The 25,264-nt window shown below is 43.8% G+C and overlaps 1 long non-coding RNA gene across 2 annotated transcripts in view; it reads left to right on the top strand.

The window, feature by feature from the left end:
* LOC106022237 overlaps positions 1 to 25,264 on the top strand; it is a 59,695-nt gene extending 34,431 nt beyond the window's left edge. The window contains exons 1-3 of one of the 2 annotated variants that reach the window (XR_001197266.3): positions 21,763 to 24,002; positions 24,723 to 24,842; positions 24,990 to 25,264. This is a non-coding gene — a long non-coding RNA (uncharacterized LOC106022237). Of the gene's footprint in view, positions 1 to 21,762; positions 24,003 to 24,722; positions 24,843 to 24,989 lie in introns of those variants that run through there. The other variant, XR_005879075.1, reaches the window with a different exon arrangement.

The raw sequence follows: 25,264 nt of genomic DNA, 5'->3' as shown, positions 1-25,264 counted from the left end.
GCTTTGAAGGTTATCCATAGCATTGGCATCTGAAGTTCACATGTCTGTAGTTATTATTTTCCCATTCATCTATAACTTGTCTGTCTGCAAATGTTAAACATGGTGGTGGGCAGTACCTACCACCCCTAGAGCCTACCTTTCTGAAATTGTCTGTCACCCTCTTTCCTCTCCAGCGTTAAGATGTCCACTGTAGTTCTGTGAAGTTTTGAATAGTTCATGATTTTCAACAATCCATACCTTTGTGCACAAACTTATATGAGACAGTTTCTCAGTCTACTGTTTTCTTTTCGTGCTGGACACTAAACCCAGGACATCCTAACACTGAGCATTTACTCAACCACTGAGCTACCACAGGCCCAATCAGAGACCTGAAATTTTGTGAAATTATACACAAGATACCCTATTTTGAAGCATTGTTTCACAAAGAAACCCTACAAGAAACCCATTCTTGCTTGAAAGTGATAGAGCAAAAGCAACAGCAGACAGAGTAGCTGTCTCTACATAATCATGGCAGCATTTTTTTTAAAATAATGCTGCTGTTGTAAGGATATATTTCCTTGCTTTGCCCTTATCTCTATAGAACCCCACATCGTACCACTGCTGTGGGATTTCTAGACAGTAGTGCATTTGGGCGGCTGTTTGGAGGGACCTGTACCCCTGAATAATGAAGTTAGCGAGTCTGGCTTGCAGACTACCTTGTTTGAAATTCAGAGAGCTCTCAGAATTGTCTTTACCCTCCAGTCTGGTAAGAGCCAACTGGTCTGTGCTCCAACAGAAGGTTGTTCTCACACCGCTAAGCAACAGCTCACCCCCAAACTGAAAGTGAAACTACCAGCCCCCAGCAACTGGAGATGTCATTGTTTCCTTAGGAGACAGTTAACTCCCTGTTGGTGAGATCAGGGTGTGCACTGCAGCAGAAGCGTCCTGATGAAAGTCTTTATGTTTTGCTAAAATCTGTAAGGCACAAATGTATGTTCTTCAAATCTCTGTGGAGGCGTATTCTTCAGTGTGGCCATAAAGAAACCAGAAGTATGATAGTGTCCTCCACTCAGCCTCTCCAGACCCCGTGCCAGGCTTCCTAAGAATAAAGGAAGTTGGTTGATAGCTGCTTCCTTTCTGAAGTTTGAGAAAGTATTGTAGGGAGTGAAAAATTAAATAAAGAGTTAAAGGGCCAGGCAGTGGTGGCGCACGCCTTTGATTCCAGAACTCTGGGAGGCAGAGGCAAGTGGATCTCTGTGAGTTCAAGGCCAGCCTAGTCTGCAGAGTGAGTTCCAGGACAGCCAGGGCTGTTACACAGAGAAACCTTGTCTCAACCAAAAAAAAAAAAAAAAAAAGTACAGCTTATCTTGTAATTGCCTGCATGCTTGTAATCCTAGCATGCCACACAAAGGCTGGAGCAGGGGTGATTTGAGCCCAGATAGTAGGAACTTGTCTCAGAAAACCAAAAATAAAAATATGAGAAAGTGAAAACATTCTTTTCTTTTTGTTTTTGTTTTGTTTTTCCAGACAGGGTTTCTCTGTGTAACAGTCCTGGCAGTCCTGGAGGCCAGGCTGGCCTTGAACTCACTGAAATCTGACTGCCTTTGCCTCCCAAGTGCTGGTATTAAAGGCATGCACCACCACTGCCAGGCCGAAAGCCCATTATTGGAAATCATGTCCAGTCTTCTATCTTCGGCTGCAAAGCAAGCATGAAGCTATTTCACCCACCTCCTCACTTACTATTTGGGTATATGTGTCAATAGAGGGTTGTACAAGGGTTAGGCTTATGGCAAGGAGAAACACAGCTCCCATTAATTTATTATTTACATTTATAGTACTGGGGCTATACCTAGTTCCTAGGGTACAGGTACGATGCCACTCAGCTATATCCCTGGATTTTTTAGTATTTTTTTTTGAGACAAGGGTCTCGCTAAAGTATCCAAACTGCCCTTGAACTCACTCTGTATCCTAGATGAGCCTCACCTGCCACTCATACAGCTGGGGTTACAGATGTGCATCCATTAAAGTGTGTGTGTGTGTGTGTGTGTTGTGTGTGCTTATATATGTATGTATGTCCGCATACACATACATGAGTATCTAAGACAGCAATACATCAACAGGATAAATAATGTGCTTTTCTTGTTACTTTAACTACCTGAGAACTGTTTTTGTTCTTTTCTTAGTCCTAATCATCTCCAGATTTATATAGATTTGAAGATTCTTCATTAACCTCCTTGTGGTTTCAGAACCACCAGGCACCATGCCAGCTTCCAAGAGTGAAACCTTATTCTATGGCTTAATTGTCCATAAAAGAACCATGGGATTTTATTTTGTTTATAATTCTGGGAGAGTGGTTTCCACATTTAAGTTTTCAGATTTCCTGCATCTTTTACCTTTAACTGCTAAAATCAAAGGGAAATAGTATAATGTATATATAAGAAATTTCCTTATAACTATGCATTTGTAGTCAAATAAGGTTTTTTTTAAGGGAATGGATATAGTCGAAGTACATTATGTATGTATATGAAAATGTCATAATAAGATACAGTATTGTGTACAATTAATGTATACTACTAAGATTTGTTTCCAACCTTGTAACTACTCTCTTCTAAATTTCAACTTAGAAGGGTATGGGGAGATTGTCCAGTAGTTAGGAGCACCTGCTGCTCTTGCAGAGAAGAGCCAGGCTTCGGTTTCCAGCTGCTCACAACCATCTGTAACTCTAGTTCAGGGAATCCAACACTCTCTTCTGTCCTTCAGGAGTACTGCACACACATGGTTCACTTACATACATGCAGGCAAACACTCACGTACATAAAATAAAAATAACTTAAAGATAAATTCCAGTGCTGGATGGAGGTGACACACACCTTTAATCCCAGCACTTTAGTTTGAGACCAACCTGGTCTACAGAGCAAGTTCAAGGACAGCCAGGGCTACACAGAGAAACCCTGTCTTGAAAATCTAAAATAATTAATTAAAAATAAATTCCAACTAAGAGAAAATATAAGATGAAATGAACATATATCTTTATTCATGAGTGTGATTTCAACAAGACTATTCTTTGTTACTGCATTTACTTAATTTGTTGTTTTATGCACAGATGCTCTTTGAAGGTCAGAAACAACTTGTTGGGTTTAGTTCCCTCCCTCTACCATGTGGGTCCTAGGAATTGAATTTAGGTTGTGAGGCTCAGCGACAAATACCTTAGCCCACTGAGCTGTCTGGAGAATTTATGACAGTAGTAGGGCACATCTTTAATCCCAGCAATCTGGAGGCAGAGGTAAGCAGATCTCTGTGAGTTGGAGACCAGCCTGATCTAAAAGAGCTAGTTCCAGGACAGCCTTCAAAGCCACACACAAAACCAAACCAAACAAACAAAAAAAAACACCACCAACAAAAACCTATGATATTATTTCTTGAGAATTATATGAAAAATCATTGGAAATGAGAGCACACAGAGTAATAAATTCTTTTTCAAATAGACTTTACAAACACTTGTTTATTTAGAATTACAAGAAATGTAGAGCTTCCCTAGGAACTGTAGGATAATTGACCATCATCCCTGTGTTCTGTGGGCCTTGTCTGTTTAGTAGGGTCTTCAGAGAAGGCCCAGCACAGTGATGTAAAGGATGATGTTCAACGAAGGCATTTAGAAACCACGATGAACTTCCTTTGATATGAAGAAGTAAACAGAAGAAAGCTTTCATTCTCACTGACCCTCAAAGTTTCAGAAGCAAAATGTTTAATATAGTGAAGAAGGAACTTGCATGTACATTTAAAAGTGTGGCAAGAAGAAAGGCAAAAGTGGCCCTGTCATTTGAAAGCCATATGTAAGTGGAGTCCCAAGTGGGGGATGTAGGTGCAGGTTAAGTACTCACAAAAATCGCTTTCAGAAAGCTCGTGATCATAGCAGACAAAAGTTCCAAATGAAAACGCCACCCGAGACTAAGTAAAAGGGTAACCCAATTAGGCATCAAAGCATTTCCCACTGCATCTGGGATTTCACAGGTGACGTTTTTAGCCGAGGAGGTTTGGATCATTTGTTCCTCGCTGTATTGTTGGTGTGCCTGTTAAAGCGGAAGGGTTGCTTCTAGGCAATGCTCAGACTTTCTCCCTCCTACTCGCTGCTGCCTGTGAGTCATCAGAACCAGTATGCCTTCCGTCCTTCATACACAAAGAGGACGCTGTTGACCCGTCAGCAGGGAGTGCGCTGGCTTGGTAATCATCTGTTCTTCCTTATAATCAGGCCCAGGCATTTGCAAACTTCTTGGCAGGTTTAAGAAACTGTGGACAGCTGTAGACTGGAGAGAGAAAAATAAAATTCACAGACACGAAATGCACGATGGCTGGACTCATCAACACAGGACTGACTGTTTCCAACTGGAAAGCATGTCGATTACGTGGGGCATCTTAAAGCCTTCTTGGACATGTTTTCCTTCTTACTTCCTCCCCTGCCATTTTCACCGACTTAGTGACCTGTGTTTTCTGCTTTTTATCCATTAAACTGAGAGAGCCTCTCCATGAGTAAGAGCAGGCACAGGGCTGCTCAGGGCCAGCCTCTCCCACTCAGCCACCTAGCATCCCAGGCCGTGATGTCCTTAGTGTCATTGTTTTCTCAGGGTCCTCATTTGTAATACAAGGATAAGATCTACCTCGCAGAGATCTGGAGAGGCCACACAAATTAGTCTGTTTAAGGTGCTAGCTCACTGCCTACCATGTAGAAGTACACAGTAAAAGGCTAAATGTGAAACAAAACTGATAGGGTCAACTTGGAAGAATGTCTTAGTGCTTCCGGCCCCCAGGTGGGGGAATCACTTTTAAACAGTATGTCATGACATAACCTCCAATTATGGAGTTAGCAGTACTACAAAGTTGGTAGAAAGAGACCATGTCTATGCCAGCACCCCATAATCACATACCTTATAGTTCATGTCTGTTTTGCTGAATTCAGAATTATAGACCTTTATCAACCTGTTTTTGCTAAGACTTGGCCATGTCTTGGGCTGAACCTTTTTTTTTTTTCGTGGTCCATACCGTGCACTAGGTTCCTAAATGCTGCCATGAATTACACACAGGTCTGTCGTCTTTTTTTTTTTTTTTTTTTTTTTTTTGGTTTTTCGATACAGGGTTTCTCTGTATTGTTTTGGAGGCTGTCCTGGAACTCGGCTGGCCTTGAACTCACAGAGATCCGCCTGCCTCTGCCTCCTGAGTGCTGGGATTAAAGGCATGCGCCACTAACGCCCAGCTGGTCTGACGTCTTTATACAAGAGATACAATTTCTTTAGCATCCTGGGAGTCAAAAGTCCAAGCTCCGGGTACCAACTGGGTTGGTTCCTCCAGATTCTGAGGAGAAAAGCATCTCTTACATGTCTCCAAGTTGCTGGGTGCTGTTGGCCCTTGGCCATATCCATGACTTGTCCTTCATCACTCCATTTCTGTCTTCCTCTTCACAGGGCCCTTGCTCCTGGCTTTCTTTTATAAGGATCGTTGTCATTGGATTGAGGACCCACTATAATCCAGACCTTATCTTAAGATCCCTAAATACATCAGCAATGACAATTGGACAGTTTTCCCAAACACGGTCAGTTTTCAAGGTTCTTGGGGTAAGACCTGGACATCTTTTTGGAGGGCCACCATTGAACTTTCGTCAACCTTTATAAAATAGAAGGACTAGAGTCTAGGGAGAAAGGATAAACTAGAAAAGGAATCAACCACCTGAAGTGGCTGCCAGTGCTTCTCACCCTTCCTAGTACTGTGACTCTAACACAGTCCCTCATGTTCTGGTGACCCCAACCATAACATCATTTTCATTGCTACTGCATAACTGTAACTTTGCTACTGTTATGAATCATAATGTAAGCCTCTGTTTTCTGATGATCTTAGGTAACTGCTGTGTAAGGGTCATTTGATACCCACATTCTGCAATGGGAAATAAAGCTTTGCTGCCGGCATGGTGTCATGAAACTACAGAAAATAATGATTTAGGTACAGTCAAAGCTCTGCCCAAAGGGCAGGTCTTCTTCAGCTGTGGGAACAGAGCCACTGGGATTTTCCCCCACCTTTTTCAAGCGTGGTGACACTGTGCAGTTCCAGGTCTGCTGGTACTGTGTATTTGGGTAAAGAATGACAGGGAGACTACACATATCTTCACGTGGTCTGGGGCCAGGTGCCGTGAGGGAATCTTCTAACAGAACCAACACAGACGAGTGTACTGCCATCACCTAGAGCCTTCAGTGACCTCAGCACTACCACACAGTTGTCAGCAGTCCTGTGTTGGAGATGTGTATTGAGTCAACAGAGCAAACTGGAGAGCTTCCAGATATCTGGGCATTTCCTTGAACAGATCACTTAGAATGAGCAGAAGAGTTGAAGAAGAAAGACACCATCAGTTTTAGTCCTCACGATGGTACTGATACTGCCCAGGAAAGAACACTGGGAATACTGTATTACTCAGACTTTTGCTACTGTAAGAAGAGCCTCGGACATGCCAGTGTAAAGGATGAAAGGTTCTTATTCCAGGCATGTATTAGGAGGTTTCAGACCATGACCAGTTGGCCTTGTTGCTCTGGGCCTGTGGTGGCATGACACATGATGGTCAAAGAATGACAGATAAGACTGCTAACCTCTGGCAGGCATGAAACAGGAAGCTGAGGGGGGGGCTGAGGTCCCACAACCCCCTTTTTAAAAGTGCATGTGGCCAGTCACCCAAGACCTTGCACAAGGCCCCTTCTCTTGGAGGCTGTACCACTACCTCCTAATAGCACAACAATCTGGGGACCAAACCTTCCATGTGTTAACTCCTTTGGAAGACATTCTAGATACAAAGGATAACTGTTCCTACCAAGGCATTTTGCCTGAGACAGGGAATTTGCTTCTAGGAGATTTGATTAGAAACCTAAAATGATTTGGGATAGTAGGTAACTAAAGAAAATCCAGTTTTATGGAGAGATGCAACTCTGGTAAGAATTTTACCAACTTGTATAGAAAGCCATCCTGGTTATAGTGGGTCTTAATAGAGATTTTTGAAATCAAAACTCATTTTTTTCATAAAATCTCTAGGCTAAGATAGCCTTACAATTATACTTTTTTTTATCCATGGTTTGTGTAACAGCACCTATTTTGGGGTGTTCTTAAAGAGTATTATTTTATATGTATGAGTGTTTATCTCAATATGTCCTTGTACCACATGCATGCCTGGCGCTCTCAGAGACCAGAAGAGGGCACTAGATCCCCTGGAACTGGAGTTAATGGTGGTTGTAAACCATTATGTGGATGCTGGGAGTCACCAACCAGTGTTCGTAACCGCTGAGCTCTCTCCTCAGCTCCTACTTAAGGAGTGTTTTACCAGCCAGTTATTTAGTATTTATATTATCACTTCTTACCCTTTAAGGTGCTGCCATTGATTTATAAAAAAATTCATTTAGCAAAGTTAGACACACCCAGAACCACCCAGGAATTGGAGGCAAAATTACTTCAAATTCCAGGAAGCAGGGCATGGTCAAAAGCCTGGAGAGTGTTATAATAATTTCTGGTTTCCTTAGGAGAGATGAGAGATAACTACATGGATTCAAGGAAAACAACATTATGGACATGAATTCATTACTTGTTTGTTTTAGAGTGTTGAGGGAGCCGGGCGGTGGTGGCGCCCAGCACTCGGGAGGCAGAAGCAGGCGGATCCCTGTGAGTTCGAAGCCAGGCTGGACCGATAGCCTCCAAAACAATACAGAGAAACCCTGTCTCGTAAAAAACCAATAAATAAATAAATAATAGAGTGTTGAGGGTATAGATGTGGATGTGTACACTTGCCCATGTCTGGGGGACAGGTTGATGAGATGTCTTCTGTCTCCCTGCCCTTGTTACTAGTTGCTGGGACAAATGCCTGACAGAAACAATCTGAAGGAGGGTTTTTCCAGGCTGCAGACTTCAGGCTTAGCAGTTGGTCACAGCCAGGAAGGAATGCAACAGGGACAACTCCATCCACAGTGAAGGGACATCACAGTGCCACCTGCTCATCTCTTGGAAGATCAGGAAGGAGAAAGGGGGTCAGGAAGCAGGATCAGGCAGTGACCCTCAAAGGTCTACCCTAGAGGCCTACATCAACAAGTGAGGCCTCGTATACAAAAGGTGTACAGTCTCTCAAAATACTACCAGCTAGGGACTAACTGTTCAAGCACATGAGCCTGGAAGAGACATGCCACATTCAAAGTATAGCATGGCCCAAACTGAACCAAGTCATTGCCCTGGAGCTGGAATCTGCAGTGTCCTCTGAGCCACACCCAGCCTGCCCCCTGTAGTCTCTGGCCTACAGGCTAAACATGGCTGTTAACATTTTACATGGTTGAAAACAGCCAAAAGAATGTTTCATAACACATGAGAAGTTTATGAACTTCAGGGTTCATAAGTAAAGCTTTATTGGGACTGTAGCTCCTTCCCTTGAGTGTTATCTATGGCCACTTTTGCCCTACCACAGCAGAGTTAAGCAGTTTCAGCAGATGCCATTTTGTGGTCCAAAGAACTTAAGATGTTTATCCTTTGGCCCTTGCCAGAAAACATCTTTGATCCCAGTTGGGGAACAATGTTTGAAAAAAAAATGATTTTTTTATCCCCAGTTTATAGGACACTTGAATTTGTCTCCTCACACTCCAGGTAGACGAGGAAAGTAGGGACTCACTGTAGCGAATAGTCACTAAGCATTTCTCCTGTGAGCCTTGGGCACTGTACAGACACATGTCACATGAGCAGTTGCTCCACCGTGTTCCCCTGCTTAATGGGCCAGGCCGGCTAGCCAGACATTTTTTCTTTTTCTTTTTTTTTTTTTGGTTTTACGAGACAGGGTTTCACTGTATTGTTTTGGAGGCTGTCGGTCCAGCCCGGCCTTGAACTCACAGTTTTAATGCACCTAAGATCATCTGTGGAACTTGTCAAAATTGTGGATCCTGATGTAGTGGATCTGAGAAGACCCCTGAGAAACTGCTTTAAAAAAAAGGACAGTTGTCTTACCATGCAGCCCAGGCTAGAACTCACAATAGACCATGCTGGCCTCAAACTCACAAAGATTGCCTGCTTGTCTCCTGAGAACTATATCATTGTGGGAGGGACAGTTGAAAAATCTTCAATGTTATCCTGTTGCCCGTGACTCCCTTACCTTTTGCCTAATGAGGTATGATCACATGATTTAGGTCTGGCCAACCCAAGACTTCTCTCCAGGGCCATAACCTTTGAGGCTACGTTGCAGAGATGCAAGGACAATTTAGACAAACTCTCAGCACTGGTGAGAGTCCATCATCAATGACACTGGTGACAGTATCCTGATCAAAATGTCTGGCTAGCTGGGCGGTGGTGGCGCACGCCTTTCGTCCCAGCACACAGGAGGCAGAGGCAAGTGGATTTCTGTGAGTTCAAGACCAGCCTGGTCTACAAGAGCAAGTTCCATGACAGCCTCCAAAAGCCACAGAGAAACCCTGTCTCGGGGGGGAAAAGAGAGAGAGAGAGACAGAGAGAGAGATAGAGAGAGAGAAGGAGCGTAATCAGTCTCCACAGCTAAAACCCTCCAGCCACAGTACACCGAAGGTTACTAGGTGGAGCTTCATTTATTTTGTTTGGTTGAGATAGTGTTTCACCCACCGTGTAGTGCAGGCTGGTCTACAGCTCACTGTGGTGTCGCAGGCTGGCTTCACACTGACAGCACTCCTGCATTAGCCTCCTGAGTGCCAGCATTATAGTTACGAGCCACCATACCCAGACTTAAAATATGAGAGAGGTTTGCAGTTACTCTTAATTTTTATTACCTTGCAAATTAAAGGACATTGTTATAAAGTGGGAAAACAGCTAATAAAGCTTAACCAAGTTGTTAATAAACACTCTGAATTCATAAAACCCTTAGACCATGTCTCAGTCATGGGACTCCCTAGTATCCCTTTGATCAGCCAGTACTGTTATAGCACTACCGTTAGCAGCTCTAAAATGACGGTCCTACATGATAATGCCTAGGACCTAGATCCAGAATTACAGAAAAAATAGCTGTTAGCTTTCAAGGTCCTGCAATGTGATAGTCGACCAAAAAAAGCTTCATGTATTATGAGACAGAAATTATTGGTATTAAATTAAATTTGGGGGGATTTTCTGCTACTCTGTAAACAGAAAACTTCTAGATACCTCTATAAATACAAGAATTGGGCATGAAGCAGGTCTTTGTTGTGGTGAAATCTTGCTCATAATTGTCCTAGGAGTCCTGGGCTAGTGGATTCCTTGCTGGTGCAGGTGCCGGCTGCTGATGTCTTTTTAGCCTCGAACTGTACAACCAGCATCTCAGGTTCAGCCTTGTCTTCATCACATGATCTAGCCCATCTCTACTCTGTGGAGGTCAGTCCTGGTACTTGGCCAGCATTGTGCTCTCTGGGAACCTCTGAAGCTCTAGCCCTTTAGAAACAGGCCAGCTTAGGCACTGCCCCAGGAGACCCTGCTCCCTCCCTGGTGCAGTAGTGACTGAGGCCAAGCCCTGCTCTTGTAAGTTATCCGTCATCCTGGAACATCATATTGTACTTCAGCTTTATTTGTTTATCTGTTTGCAAGTACTGGTGATCAAACTGAGCCTCACTCACGCCAGGTCAGCCCTGAGCCTCTGACCTACACCTCCCGCCCCCTGTAAACGGACTTTTCTTTTAGGGCTGCCAGCTCACAAAAAAAGGGCACAGAGACTCATTATTAATTATGAAAGCTTGGACGATAGCTTAGGCTTGTTTCTAACTAGTCCTTATAATTTAAATTAACCCATCTCTATTCATCTACATGGTGCCACATGGCTCGTGGCTTTTACCTCTCCTCCTGAATGTTTTGCTTCTGACTGGTGGTCCCTTCTTTCTCCCAGAGTCCTCTCTGCCCTGAAAAATCCTGCCTAGCTATTGGCCATTCAGCCATTTATTAAACCAATCAAAGTGACACGTATTCACAGTGTACAAAAATATTATTCCACAACACCTCGCCATCTTTAAATGTGGGTGGCTCTGTCCTTACCTCCCCAAGGACACAGATTTTTGTCTCTATTTCTCACTCTCCAGAAATAGGTCATTTGTGCTTCTACTTGGGATATGTTTATGACTATGTACACCTGTACAAGATTACTCTAATGTAGAAGTTTGTGTGTTGGTGATACTCTTAAAGTATATTAGGGTAGATTATATGTTTGTTTCTATACAAATAAGTATAAATCCCAGCACTTGAGAAGCTGAGACAGGAGGGCCATGCTTGAGACTTTGTCTCAAAAATGAAAATGAAACATTAAAAAAATAAGTTAAAAATTTTAAATAAATTGGGTGTTGATGGCACACGCCTTTAATCCCAGCACTCAGGAGGCAGAGGCAGGCGGATCTCTGTGAGTTTGAGGCCAGCTTGGTCTACAGAGTGAGTTCCAGGACAGCCTACAAAACAATACAGAGAAACCCTGTCTTGAAAAACCAAAAAAAAATAAAATAAAAATAAAATGAGTTGGGCGTGGTAGCTCACACCTTTAATTACAGTACTTAGACAGGAAGCTTTATGAATTTGAGGCCAGCCTGGTCTACATAATGAGTTCTAGGACAGCCAGAGCTACATAGTGAGACCATGTCTCAAACAAAACAAAAGAATATAAAGTATAAGCTCTTTCTTTTTTTTTCTTTTGGCAAGCTCTAGCCTGGCTGGTCTAGGTACTGCCTATGTCCAATGCTCTTCAGAGTTCAGTACCATTACCACTCCCCTCTGTCCTGCCCCTTGATTTTGTCACCTCCTTCACAGGGAGAAAAAGGAAAAGAAGCCAACGTGCTACTTTCCCAGATCTGCTTACACTTAGAAATTTACCTCCTAGGCTTCTGTCTTCCTCATTGCCTGTCCAGGAGAAGAAATGTGCTTTTACCTCATCCAAGCCCTTCCCCCTGCCTCCCACCCCCCAACATGTTTGTTTTAACTTCTGTTGATTTTGACATTTTATCGAAAGCAGTTTCATCCAGTGTCGTTCTCTTATGTCATTCTCTTACATTCCTGGGTGGGCTGACATCTTGTGCCTGCATTTCCTTCCAGCTACTGACCCCACCATTCTTCAGCCACTTGAAAGGGTACCTGCCAGTGACTGTCCTGATTCTTTTATTTCTTAGGAATTATATTCATAAGTGAGAGAAATATATCCAAATTTCATTTTGCTGTTATCTTAATTTTTTAAAACTGTAGCATGTCCCTGTGCCTTAATAAATGCCTGTTTGATGATTCTGCCCACTGCAGATCCGCCCTACTCCCTCCAAGAGAGGGCTCTTGCTAATGTTTGCATTTTCCCACACAAAAAAGATTCTGTTTTATCATTTTCTTACTTTGCATCTTTGTGATGTCCTAGTGTTCACCACGGAACACCTTGTTGGATGTCCTCAACACCATTTCTTCCTGCCACTTCTATCTTCTGCCTTTTTCTGGAAAGCCTGGGGCCACAGTGACGTGCTGGATGCACACTGTGCCCTCGAGCTGCACAGGAAGAGAAATAGATCATTGGAGAAAACACTATAGATGATTACCTTCTCTGACGAGCAATGAGAGCCTGCCTAAGGGAGGTGCCCCTAGTCTTGATGTCAAGGAACACCTGACATCTAAAGCATGCATACGCATGTCTGTCACATGCACTGTCTTCCTGACACCTTCCAATATGAGATTTTAGTGAATGAATGCATATCCGTCTTACTCATACTCTTAACTATTTAATAATTGTCACTTACAACCCCTTCTACAATCTGCAGCTCCTAAGTGGAGATATTTTTAGCCTTTTACTAATACACAGTCTCCTCCATTCACAATTAGTATTTGAATAGAGTTGGGCTTAATACATATTTGCAAGTGCTAAGCTCTTTTATCAAGCTGAAGGAGAAGCAGGTGGCATCCTACAGAATTCCAGGTACCCATCTATTTGGGCCTGAATTTCACCCACTTTTTTTTTTTCAGACAGGGTTTCTCTGTGGCTTTGGAGACTGTCCTGGAACTAGCTCTTGTAGACCAGGCTGGTCTTGAACTCATATAGATACGCCTGCCTCTGCCTCGCGAGCACTGGGACTAAAGGCGTGTGCCATCAATTGTAAAAGAACAAACATGTGGAACTCAGTGACAACTTTATTAATGTACAAAAACATATAACCGTTGCCCCTTTTTATAAAAAATACTTTATAAAAGTCACCATGTCTGGAGACATTAACATAAAAATGATTTGTTTTTAATTCATATGTGAGTAAATTAATTTCAGTGTCTTAAAGACTCAGTAACTCAGCCGGGCAGTGGTAGCGCACGCCTTTAGTACCAGCACTCCCAATTAAAGGCATGTGTCACCAACGCCCGGCTTGGGTTTATCATTGTTATGTGAAGAAGGATTATCTTTTAAAATAATTCCAAAGTTGATGGTGGGGGAACATTCCTATGACCCCAGCATTCAAGAGACTGAGCTAGCAGGACCTTAAACCCAGGGTCAGCCTGAATTACATATGGAGACTGTAGACCAAATAAAAGAAATGTAATAATAACCACTCACTAAAACTACCCAACAGAAAAGGGATGCAGGTAGGAGCGTGACACTGTCCTCAGCAAAGAAAGGAACCCTGAGCTGTGGGCCACTGGGACTCCAAGAAATCCCTGGACCTTGCTCTCCGCTGCTTTGTGAAGTGAAATGCTACAGTGAAAGACCACGCCCCTTTTTGATCTCAGTAGAGATTTCTGCACTGAGAAATCATTTGGCAGAGTACAGGAACTAGACTGATCCCAGTATATATGTCATAAAACCCCAGTCATAGGAGAAGCTAACAGCCTATTCATGATCTCAAGTTGAGTTTCCAAGAGGAAATTCCTGCTGCTGGCCCAGTTGGCAGTGCCTAAGCAGGATCACCTAAGCTCGCCCCCAGGAAAATTAGGAGAGAAGTACCCATTTTAGGGAAAATACTTCCTAGAGGATAGTTTCTGGTCTGAGGAGAAATCCAGTCAGCAATTCCTCCAGGAGTTCATGTATGTTCTATGTGTGTATCTACAGAAATAGAACTGGGGAAAGTCCTCATCACAATTCTACAAAGTAGGCACAGCCCTCCTTACCTTGTGAGGAAAGTGAAGTAGAGAAAAATTGAATTACAAGCTCATGGCTGGTGAATGACCCTTTTTGATTTCAACTCCAGGCTATCTGGCTCCCAAGCTTGACATCTTCTTACGTTTCCCTCTGGTCCTAGTCCTGGCTCTCCTGTAAGCATGAGTGCTGACAAGATGTGTGGGAGTATGATCCCAGGGAACAGACCATGAGAAAAAAAAAAGAATGGCCTCTGCAAAGAAAGCATGCCAAGCCAACGGCCCTCTTTAGGTTGGCAACCATTAGACGTCGGTTCCTTGGTCCCTCGGGAGTACCTGAGGAACTTCAGAAAGCACATCTCAGAATTGGGAACTCTGGAGTAAAACTAGATGTCACTGCCTATCAACCCCTGTCCATCAGTGGTCAAGGGAACTCACTTTCAGATCTTGCACGGCCAAGTGCCAGGTGGTTCCCCTGGGAATCCTGTGACAGTGGTCCTGAGGCTGGCAGTGAGCTAACAGACTCCAGCGTGCCTGTCAGGCTACATCTGCACAGATGAGGAGGCACCTATGTAGGACCTGGAACTCGGAGGTGGTAATATTGAGAATTCAGGAGGCAGTGCCCAGAATGTCAGAGACAAACATTGAGCAGTTGAGCCAGAGGATAGAATGAGAACCATGTTTTGTTTTGTTTTTCAAGACAGAGTTTCTCTGTGGCTTTGGAGGCTGTCCTGGAACTTGTTCTGTAGACCAGGCTGGTCTCGAACTCGCAGAGATCCACATGCCTCTGCCGCCCGAGTGCTGGGACTAAAGGCGTGTGCCACTAACGCCCAGTGATAGAATGAGAATCTTGAGCATCACCATTCATTCACCCATCCATCCGTCTGTCTGTCCAGTCACCACCTATTGCAGGGAGTTATAGAAAGGGCCAGAGGAATTGAAATGAATCTCACTAAGTTTCGGATACTCCATAAAAGGAAATAAACTAATATAATAAATGCTGAAATGACACAGTTTTATAGATGCATAGAAGGTGCAATGTGTGTGTGCTGAAAAGTCCTGGTTTTCCTTGAGATTAGTCTTGAAGGGTAAATAAAAACCAGTTGGAAAGAAATGTGAATATTGACTCTACTCCAATTAAATTTTAATATTTTGATGTTAAATTTCCCTGAATGTCATCACTGTGCTGCAGCTGTGTAGGAGTAGTACTATTTTTAGGAGCTAGGTGCTGGAAAACCTCGGAGGAAAGAGTCACCCTGTCTGCAGTGCACTCAAGTGATTCAGCTAAGTGCCCACATCTGGGAGGGGAAGAGTTGGGGACACAGATGTGGCATGATGTCAGCAAGCGGGCAACATAATTCAAGGGTGTACAATCAGTGCCAGGACTCCTTACAGGTCCTGAGATCCAAGGATGTGGAACCCTCAGAAAATGGTGCCATTTCAATAGAACAAATCTGTTTTAAAGTATTTTTGGGCAACTTACCATGCCAAATACAATGTAAATACTATCTAAATTGTTATTTACAGAGCAAGACAATTAAAAAAACTGTACATGTTCAACATAAAATACAATTATTTTTCTAAACATTTTCAAGCTCAGATTGGCTGAATCTGAGGGTGTACAACCCAGGAATACCGAAGACTGGCTGTACTAATCTTAACAAACTTTTACTTAAGCTTTTCCAAAAGAGAGTAGCAGCAGTCACCGATGGACAGAGTAGAATATTGCAAGAAGATTAGTTCAAACGTGGTTAGGGTGGGAAAGACAGAAACTCTGTCACCCTATGGGAAACCAGCGTCAAAGGGTGTGGAGAAAACAGCATGGAAATTGCACAGGGCAAAAGAATCAACATGCCGGGCCTTGGTGGCGCACACCTTTAGTCCCAGCCCTCGGAAGGCAGAGGCAGGCAGATCTCTGTGAGTTCAAGACCAGCCTGGTCTACAGAGCAAGTTCCAGGACACCCTCCAAAACAATACAGAGAAACCCTGTGTCGAAAAACCAAAAAAAAAAAAAAATCAACAGGACCAGTCAACTGGCACTGCAAACAGAAGATGGGTGTATTCGTGGGATAGAAGTCCCTTAAGCCCAAAAGGAAGACTTGGGCAGGGTTTTGAGTCACCAGACTTCTCAAGGGCTGTGCCTATAAACGAGGAGACTGGCTGATGTGTCAAGAGTGTGTTTATCTCTCATCTCCAGCCCTTACAGTTTGCCCTACAGTAGGTTTTCAGCACAAGTTGGGACTTGCGTTTTATAAATCACGAGAATAGATGGTGAATTTTTTTTCTTCCATTGCCAATACTCATGGGAAACATGCTGTGTGTTTTTTAATGTCTCCTCCCTGAAGGCAGAGTGCTTGGTGAACATCTGTCTGCTCACACCTGTTGGGCTGGTTTACGCGGCAGTCTGAACTGAACACATGCCAGGGTAGTGCCATTCAGAGTTCCTTTGCTTTCAGAAATCTGTTGGAAGGATTCAGAACCAGATATTTCTCCCACCTTCTAGTTTATCATCTCATTTTAGGGAGAGCAAGTATTTCTCCCTCTTAGTAAATTTAGTACATGCAATGTGAATTTAATGAGCTTGAAAACTAGGAAGTATTACTATTTCATACAACATGAATTTCCAAATGTAAAAATTCCCCCCTGGGAGCGAGTCTCCAGCCCAGGAGCAAGAACAGGGGAACAAGTGTGGTACTGAAACCAAACTAGGCTCTCTCAGACCCTGCAAACACTCAGGTGTAGATGGACGTTCATGTCCTGCCTACTCCTGCAGCTGTTTGGTCACAAACACACAAAGGCTTATCTTAATTATAAACTGTGTGGCCTATGGCTCAGGCTTCTTATTGGGTAGCTCTCCCTTATTAATTAACCCATTTCTATTAAACCATGTATTGCAACGGCACTGTGGCTTACTCATAATGTTCAGGCATGTTACTCCTTTGGTGACTCTCTCCAGCAACTCCCGAATTTCTCTTTCCAACATTCTCCTAATCCTGTAGCCCCACCTATACTTCCTGCCTGGCTACATCCTGCCTGTCCATTGGCTGAAACAGCTTTATTCATCAACCAATAAAAGAAAAATATATTCACAGCATGCATAAGGACCTCCTCCATCACTCAGGCAAAGGATAGGTGGCCTGGTGTGTCATCAGAGGGTCCTCAAGTGGGAGCATCTCCTCTGCTGGGTCACGATGAACTAAATAAAGGTAGGTAAACCACAGGCAGTTGTAGAAAGAGAATCCATGTCTAAGCCCTTCTTTGACCTGCCAGGGAGACTGGATATGCTCATGTCCTGGCCATAGCACAGATCATATTGGGATAGCTTAGAACTGTCTGCCTTGCCACCTATCTTTGTGTTCCTAGTATTTGGCGCTGTGCAGAAGGCCCTTGCTCCTTTGTTGTTTTTGTTTTTTTGTTTTGTTTTGTTTTCAGATACACACAGATGAACCTACGGAGCTTCCTGAAATGATCATAGCCCCACCTCCACCCCGGGATCATAACAGCAGTGTCTACCCTGTTCTCTGTGTTAGAGTTTCAGCCTAGTATTTTTAAAAGAAATAATGGCGGGGAGACGGTGAGGTGGGGGTAAGGCAAGGCTATAGCCCTGACTAGCCAGGAAATTGTTATGTAGACCAGGCTGGCTCAAACTTGAGGAGGTCTGCCTGCCTCTGACTCGGATATCTGCCTCCTGAGTGTTGGGGTTAAAGACAAGCTACCATGCCTGACAAAACCATGGAATTTTTAAAAATAGTTTTGTAATTTGGGGGGTAGATCTTAAACATGTGCAGAAAGAGGACTGTGAATGAACACTTACTAAAGCAAGAGACAAGTGTTGAGTTTAGTGGAAGTCAGCCCAAACAGGGAGAGAGCTAACTCCTAGGAGCCTGGGTCCCAGTGAAATGGCATTTTTTCTTTTTACTTTGCATATAGCCTTTGCTTTTATGGGGTGCGATGATACTTCAGTATATTCATGCAAAGTATAACGATCAGATTGTGTGTTTAGGATTAATTATTACCTCAAACATTTATCATTTTGTGCTAGAAACATTCAAAGTCCACTCTACATGTTACTTTGAAATCTGCAGCTAATTGTCAGTTATCCTTTTCCTCCTGAGCTACCAAACCTGAGTAGTTTTTCATCACATGGAACTATAACCTGTACTGCACTTGGTACCCTCAAGGATTTTTAGATAGCAGATACACACGCTAACATACACATTTCAGTCTCAAGGATATGAATACTAGCATGCAAAGTAATTTAACCTCACATGAATTTGAAGTTATGTTTATTACTAAGGTGATGTTTCAGGATCTGCCAGCTACAAGGATGACACTTTACTGTGATCGTGCCTGTGTTAGCATTCCATCACTGACAGGACACCTGCGATAACCAACTTTAAATGGAAGAAATGTGTATCTTACCGAAGTTGGAGAGGTTTCAGTCCCTGTTGCTTTGGTTCTGTGATGGCAGGGTTCATCACAGTGGTGGCAGAGAAGGCCTGTTTACTTCATGGCAGCCAAGAAGCAGAGGAGGGGACTGTGGTCTCAATGCCTTATAAGAAAACACACCAAACAGCCCACCTTTTCCGCTAATTCCCATCTCCTAAGGGTTGTTTCATCTGCTGGTGTCATAGTCACTTTTCTATTGCTGTGAAGGGACAGCATGACCAAGGCAACTTATAAAAGAAGACGTTTAACTGGGGACTTGCTTATAGTTTCAGAGGGTTATTAGTCCACGATCATCATGGTGGGGAGCATGGCAGGAGGTAGGCACACATGGCACTGGAGCAGTAATTAAGAGCTCACAGTTGATCCATAAGAGGGAGGCAGACAGAGAGCCTAAGTCTGGCATGGACTTTGAAACCTTAAAGCCCGCCCCCAGTCGTATACGTCCTTCAACAAGGCCACACCTCCTCATCCTTCCTAAACAGTTCCACCAACTGGTAATCAAACATTCAAACAGAGGAGCCTAGGGGGGCATTCTCATCCAAACCTCCACAGCCAGATAAGCCAAGGCCAGCAATGAAAGCTTTAACACATGGGCATTTGGAGGACATTTCAAGACTGAGCAATAGCAACTTCTCTTTTGATTCTTCATATTTCATTAAATTTTACACCCCAGAAGAATGTTTGCACTGTCCCTTTATTGGATCGAGGACATTTTCCCTGCTGTGGTGCTAGGGATGGGGCATGACTTTGCACATGCTAGGCAAGTGCTCTACCACTGTGTTACACCCCAGCTCTGGGACAGTGTTAACAGGGACTTCCAGATCTTTGCTACCTAAGGTCAGCATTTTCAAGACAGTGGTCTTTTTGACCTTGGGACACACACCAAGGAGTTAGTATTCAATACACAGCAAAGCTCTGTAGGCACCTGCTTCCATGAAGAGAGATGTATGTGTCCCTCACCACAAAAGCTATAGATTCTCGCTGGCATTTTATCATAACTCAATAGAGAAGGGAGCAAGAATCATTTGGGAAAAAGAAGGGCTTCTCTAACAACTATTCTGGAAGCAATACACTTTCTTTACACAGTGCTTATGATTTATCTTTTGGGAAGGACGCTTACGGATCTGATATAATAGTTGTGGCTTACTAGGACATAAAGAAAAACACACAAGGGACGTCAGAGCTGAGCAATACATGTTAATGTCACCGTCCTCAAAACCGGGCTAGAGAGACGCTTCAGTCAGTAAACTGCTCACCACACAGGTTCAGAACCTAAGTTTGATTGCTGAATCCATATTTAAAAAAAAAAAACTAGGCATGGTGGCCTGGGCTTCGAATCCCAAAGTAGGAAGGCAGGGACAGAAGGATCTGTGGGTCTCACCAGCCAGCCAGTCTAGCCTAATCAGGGAGTTCCAGGGCAATGAGAGACCTTGTCTCAAAAAATACTGTGGGTGGTTCCTGGGAAACAGCATTGGAAATTGACTGCTGGCCTCCACATATACCTGTGAGAATTTGAGTATACACAAATGCTGGCGCGCGCGCACACACACACACACACACACACACACACACAAACCAAACAACAAAACAACCCTGGAGCAGGGCTGTGGGCGTGGCTTGGTGACAGAGCCTCCTCCTAACTTGCATGAGCCTGAGTTCCATGCCCCAGGTCTCCTGTTTGCTGCCTGCCCACACCCCCACCCCCCAAACCCTGAAACCTCTTGAGATGAAGAAATGTTTTCTGTCTGCAATGTCCATCACCAGGTGGCCAAGCTGCCGTTTGAAATGTGGCCTGTGGCACTGAGGGGTTAACTTTCTAGTTTTCATTCAGATGGCCACTCATGACTCAAGACTGCCAACGAGGCCAGTGCAGTTTTCATCTTTTATGACCTCCCATTTAGGGCCCAGGTAAGATGATTCCTTTCTGGGGGTGCTGACTGGTTCTCCAAGGAGAAAAAGTGTTATTATAGCCATCTAGTCCCAGGAGAGTGGCTGGTGCTTGGCCTCACCATCAGAGATGGCATTTCCCAATGTGCTCAGTCAGCACTTTGAACACTTCCATAACTTCCCCAGGCAGGCAGGTGTTGGGAACAGAACTCCCAAATCGTGTAAAAGGTACTTGGAAATGAGGCCTCTCCAAGGTGACCAGGGTTTGATGAAGACGCAGCTCTTTGCCGAGATTAGTGGCTGAGCCCGAGATTGGTGGCTGAGCCCGAGATTGGTGGCTGAGCGACCGTGCTTGCTCGCTCTCATCGTGCGATGTCCTCTGGCCTCGTTTGGTGTTTTCTTCCAGACAGGGCCTCTCTTTGGAGCTCGTGGTCCTCCTGCTTCGGTTTTCCTAGGATTACAGATGTGAGCCCCCACACCCCTTACTATGGTGCCAGGTCCTCACCAGATGCTCTCACTCTGATAATGGATCTCACAGTGCCAAAACTACACACTAAGTAAGTTACCTGGGCTACGACACTCAGCTGCAGCAAAAGAAAACAGACCAAGACAAACGCCTCACTCCTCACCATTACAAGGCAGCCAAGGATCTGTCTCTGTATGTGGTGGCCAGGGGCCCACACAGAACAGAGAACAATACAAACAGGAAAGAAGGGAAGGAAACCAAGGCGTTGCAGAGAGCGTGGGAAACTCACTTTAAAAATTATGGCATGAAAACGTTGCACCTGTGAGACAATATAAGGGGGCTAGTCAAAGGTGAGACGTGTTTGAACTCTCTGTAAATTATAAATAGGGTCAACAAAAACGCCAACAGAAGGATTGCAAGAAGTGGAAATGTTCTCAAAGACAACATAAAAAAATGATGGATGGATAGAGAGATGTCTCAGTAGTCAAGAGGACTGGCTGTTCTTGCAGAGAACCTGGGTTTGGTTCCAAACCCCACAACCACGTGTAACTCCAGTTGCAGAGGTTCTGAATACCTCTTCTGGCCTCCACAGACATGTATGCACATGGCGCACAGCATGCATACATACAGGCAAAATATTCATGCACATAAATCTTTTTTTGTTTTTGGAGACAGGGTTTCTCTGTGTAGCCCTGGCGATCCTGGAACTTATTCTGTAGACCAAGCTGGCCTCAAACTCATATCCACCTGCCTCTGCCTCCCAAGTGCTGGGATTAAAGGCATACACCACCACTGCCCAGCTAAATATTTTTTAAATTATATATTTATTTTTATTTTATGTTCATTGGTGTTTTGTCTGTGTGAGAGTGTTGTATCCCCTGGAACAGAAGTTAGAGGCAGTTATGAGCTGTGGAAATTGAACTTGGGTCCTCTAGAAGAACAGCCAGTGCTCTTAACTGCTGAGCCGTCTCTCCAGCCCTGATAAATATCTTTTAAATGGCTAGATACTATGTGCTCAATGTAGAGTAACAGAGTTCCAGAAAGAAATTTAAACAAATTTTAAGAAGAGAGAATGATCATAGAAACACTTCCAGAAGTTTAAAAAGTAAATGTTAGGTTAGAAATGCCTTCTGAGGGATGTAACTTGGTGAGAGTGCTTCCCTAGGCATGTGCAAGGTCCCAGGGAGAGAGAAAAGGAAGGGGGAGAGGAAGAGAAGAAGAATGTCATGACAAAAGTGTCTGCTGAGGGGCTGGAAGTGTAATTCAGTGAGGGAGCCAGTTAACGACCTTGAGGCTTTGGGTCAAATCTCCAACATGAGATATAAAAATAACCAAAGGGCTCTCTCACTCTCCACCGAAATATGGAGGAGAAAAAGAACTCCCACACGCAGCAGAAGTGCATACATTTATTCAAAGACCAGGTGCAAACACATTTGTACAGCCCTGTCTGTAACACCTAAAGCCCACTGCACTCAAAAGGCCATCAACGTTAAAACTGGGCAAATTAATTGTAGCATGTTCACGTAATGGATCAGGAATGGATGAATTGCTGTGCCCTGGGCGAATCTGACAGGCTTAATGGGAAATGAGAGACAGGAACAAAAAAGCACATTGATGATCCTGTGTCTACAAAAATTCAAAAGCAGACCAGCAAGTGCATAATGCTAGAGATGACTGACAGTGGTTACTACTAGGCTGTGTTGTGGCTGCTGCGGGCTCCTGGTAGTATTCTATTACAGAATCCGATTGCTTGTTTTTGTAAAAATCCATCAAGCTGCTGTTGATAACCTGTGCTCTCTTCTGCAAACATGTGCTTTTTCAATAAAAACCTTACACTTTCTAAAGTTCAACATATGATGGTAAAATTTAGAGCCAGTTACAAAGGAGACTCTAAAAGCTTTAGGTGCAGCTGGATAGGGCAGCTGGATACAAGCATCGTGGTAGAATAAAGAGGAAAGGGGGAAGAAGAAAGAGTGAGTGAGTGAATGACTTGGAACCTGAAAAGATGATATTGGAAATTAAAGGATGTGAGATACATGCCTGTAACTTTTGGGGGCTTGGAGAGTTACACTTCACCTACCAGGGACCAGTAGAATTAAGGGTGTTTGGTAAGAGACAGTAAAAAATTGACCACCATTTCTGAGGAAGTTTCTCAAAGATATATCACCAAACTAAAAGGTGTTCAGAGAGCCTAGAAAACAGAAAATGGTGGAAAGAGGCTCCGAGGTCTGTATTTGGTGAAGCAGGGCACCAGGAGCTTTTGGGGAGTGGCCCCAGTGCCCATGTGACGATTCTCCCAGAGGGTCTGCTGATGTGTAGTATGTAGAAACCTAAGCAAGTGGAAACCAAAAAAGATAATTACTAATAAGAAAACAGCCAGAGCAGGAAATGCTATAGTGGATCTCCCTGAGTTCATAAAAGCTATACATTTTCAGTATAAACCACTTTGGTTTTTTATGGGACATATAAAATCCTCAATGAGCCGTCTAGTTTTATGTCTACTAACACATGCTGGAGTCATTTGGGAAGGGAAACTTCATTGAGAAAATGCTCCACCAGGTTGGCTTATAGGGCATTTTCTTTACTGACAATTGATGTGGGAGGGTCCAGTCCACTGTGGGAAGAGTCATCCCTAGGCAGGTCCTGTGTGATATAAAAAAAAAGCAGGCCGAGTGTAACGACTCTTTTTCTGTCCCACCAGCCAGCTCCCAAATAATGACACAAAGACCTATTATTAATTTTTAAAGCTCTGCCTTGGCTTAGGCTTGTCCTCCTAACTCTTATAACTTAAATTAACCCATATTTTTATTAATCTACATTCTAGCATGTGGCCTTTACCTCTGTCCCATTCTGTGTGTTCAATTCGTTCTGCATCTCCATGGGGTCTCTCTGAGGCATAGATTATTTATCTCCTACTTCCCCCCCCCCCCCGTCCCCCAGAAGTCCTGCCTATATCTCCTGCCTAGCTAACGGCCATTAAGCTCTTTATTAAACCAGGCACAATAACACATCTTCACACAGTGTACAAATATCCCACAGCAGCTGAGCAAGCTTGGGGAGAGCCATGGGGAGCAAACCACAAGCAGCCTCCTCCACGCCTCCATGCCTCAGTTCCTGCCTTTTGAGCTCCTTGACTTCCCTTGATGATGCAATGTGATGTGAAACTGTAAGTTAAGATCAACCCTTTCTTCCCCAAGTTGCTTTTGTCGTTGTTTTCTATCATGGCAATAGAAACTCTAAGACAACTGCTTTCTTGAGACAATCACTGTGGCCATCCAGAGGCCTTACATATATCCAAAAATCTGAGTATATTTAATGTTGCATACACAATGCCTTAAGATCAACAACATTTTTAAAAAGATTTATTTTTATTTCGTTGAGTGTTTCTGCCTGCACATAGGTCTATGAACCACATGTGCAGTGCCCACAGAGGCCAGAAGAGGGTATCAGATCCCCTGGAACTGGAATTATAGACAGTTGTGATGCTAGGAATTGAAACTAGGTCCTCTATAAGAGAAGCCAGCACTCTTAACCACTGAGCCATCTTGCCATCCACCCCACCCTTCTACCACAAAATTTTAAACATGTTAGCTTTGCCCCATGGGAAATTTGTCATGCAAATGCACATTCTTTACAGCTCATTGTTTCCACTTTTAAAAAAAATCTTTTAAAAACGTGTGTGTGTGTGTGTGTGTGTGTGTGTGTGTGTGTGTGTGTGTGTGTGTGTGTGTGTTATGTTGTGTGTGGAGGTCAGGGACAGCTTTCCGAGTCACTTATCTCCTTCCACCTTTACATGGGTCCTGAGGATTGAACTTAGGTCAGGCTTTCCCAGCAAGAGCTTTTACTACTGCGCCTTCTCACCAGCCCCACTGTTTCCCTTTTTTAGGTAGAGGACTGTATGTGTAACTTCACAAATGAGTTCTGATCAGATTGCAGCAGCCAGCATAACCTCACAAGTGCAATGCAGTGAAAAAGGAGGCAACGTCACAGACTAGTCCCTTGGAGGGTAAATATGGTTTCTCCCTCCCACACCTCAATATTTATCTTCTGTACATTCCTAAGAAGGGAAGCCGTGGGATGGGAGTGCCTTGCTGTGTTCCTAATTATGTGGTAGAACTTTCCTTGCTGCTGTCCCTCTGCTTTTACTGGTTAGCTGGCGGTCAGTGGTCCAGCATCGCCCGCCTCACAACCATCTGCAGGAAGACCATCACTCAGTGAATTGCCGGTGATGGAGGAGTGAGTCAGAACGTGTCCCTGCACTGCAGCCCACTAGGCTGCCAGCGTGGAACCCTGTTTTGAGGCCACATAAGGATGCTCCTCTGCCAAACGTTGCCTGTTCCAGTGTAAGGTGATCAGAGCTCGGGAACCCACCACTGATGACTTGGTCAGTGAATGTTCTCAGCGTTAAATAAAATCTAAAAGTCATGA

The sequence above is a fragment of the Mesocricetus auratus genome, unplaced genomic scaffold, assembly GCF_017639785.1.
Source record: "Mesocricetus auratus isolate SY011 unplaced genomic scaffold, BCM_Maur_2.0 Super-Scaffold_100008, whole genome shotgun sequence".
Classification (NCBI taxonomy): Eukaryota; Metazoa; Chordata; class Mammalia; order Rodentia; family Cricetidae; genus Mesocricetus; species Mesocricetus auratus.
Note: the sequence above shows the minus strand (reverse complement) of the source record. Positions and strands in the feature narration are given on the sequence as shown.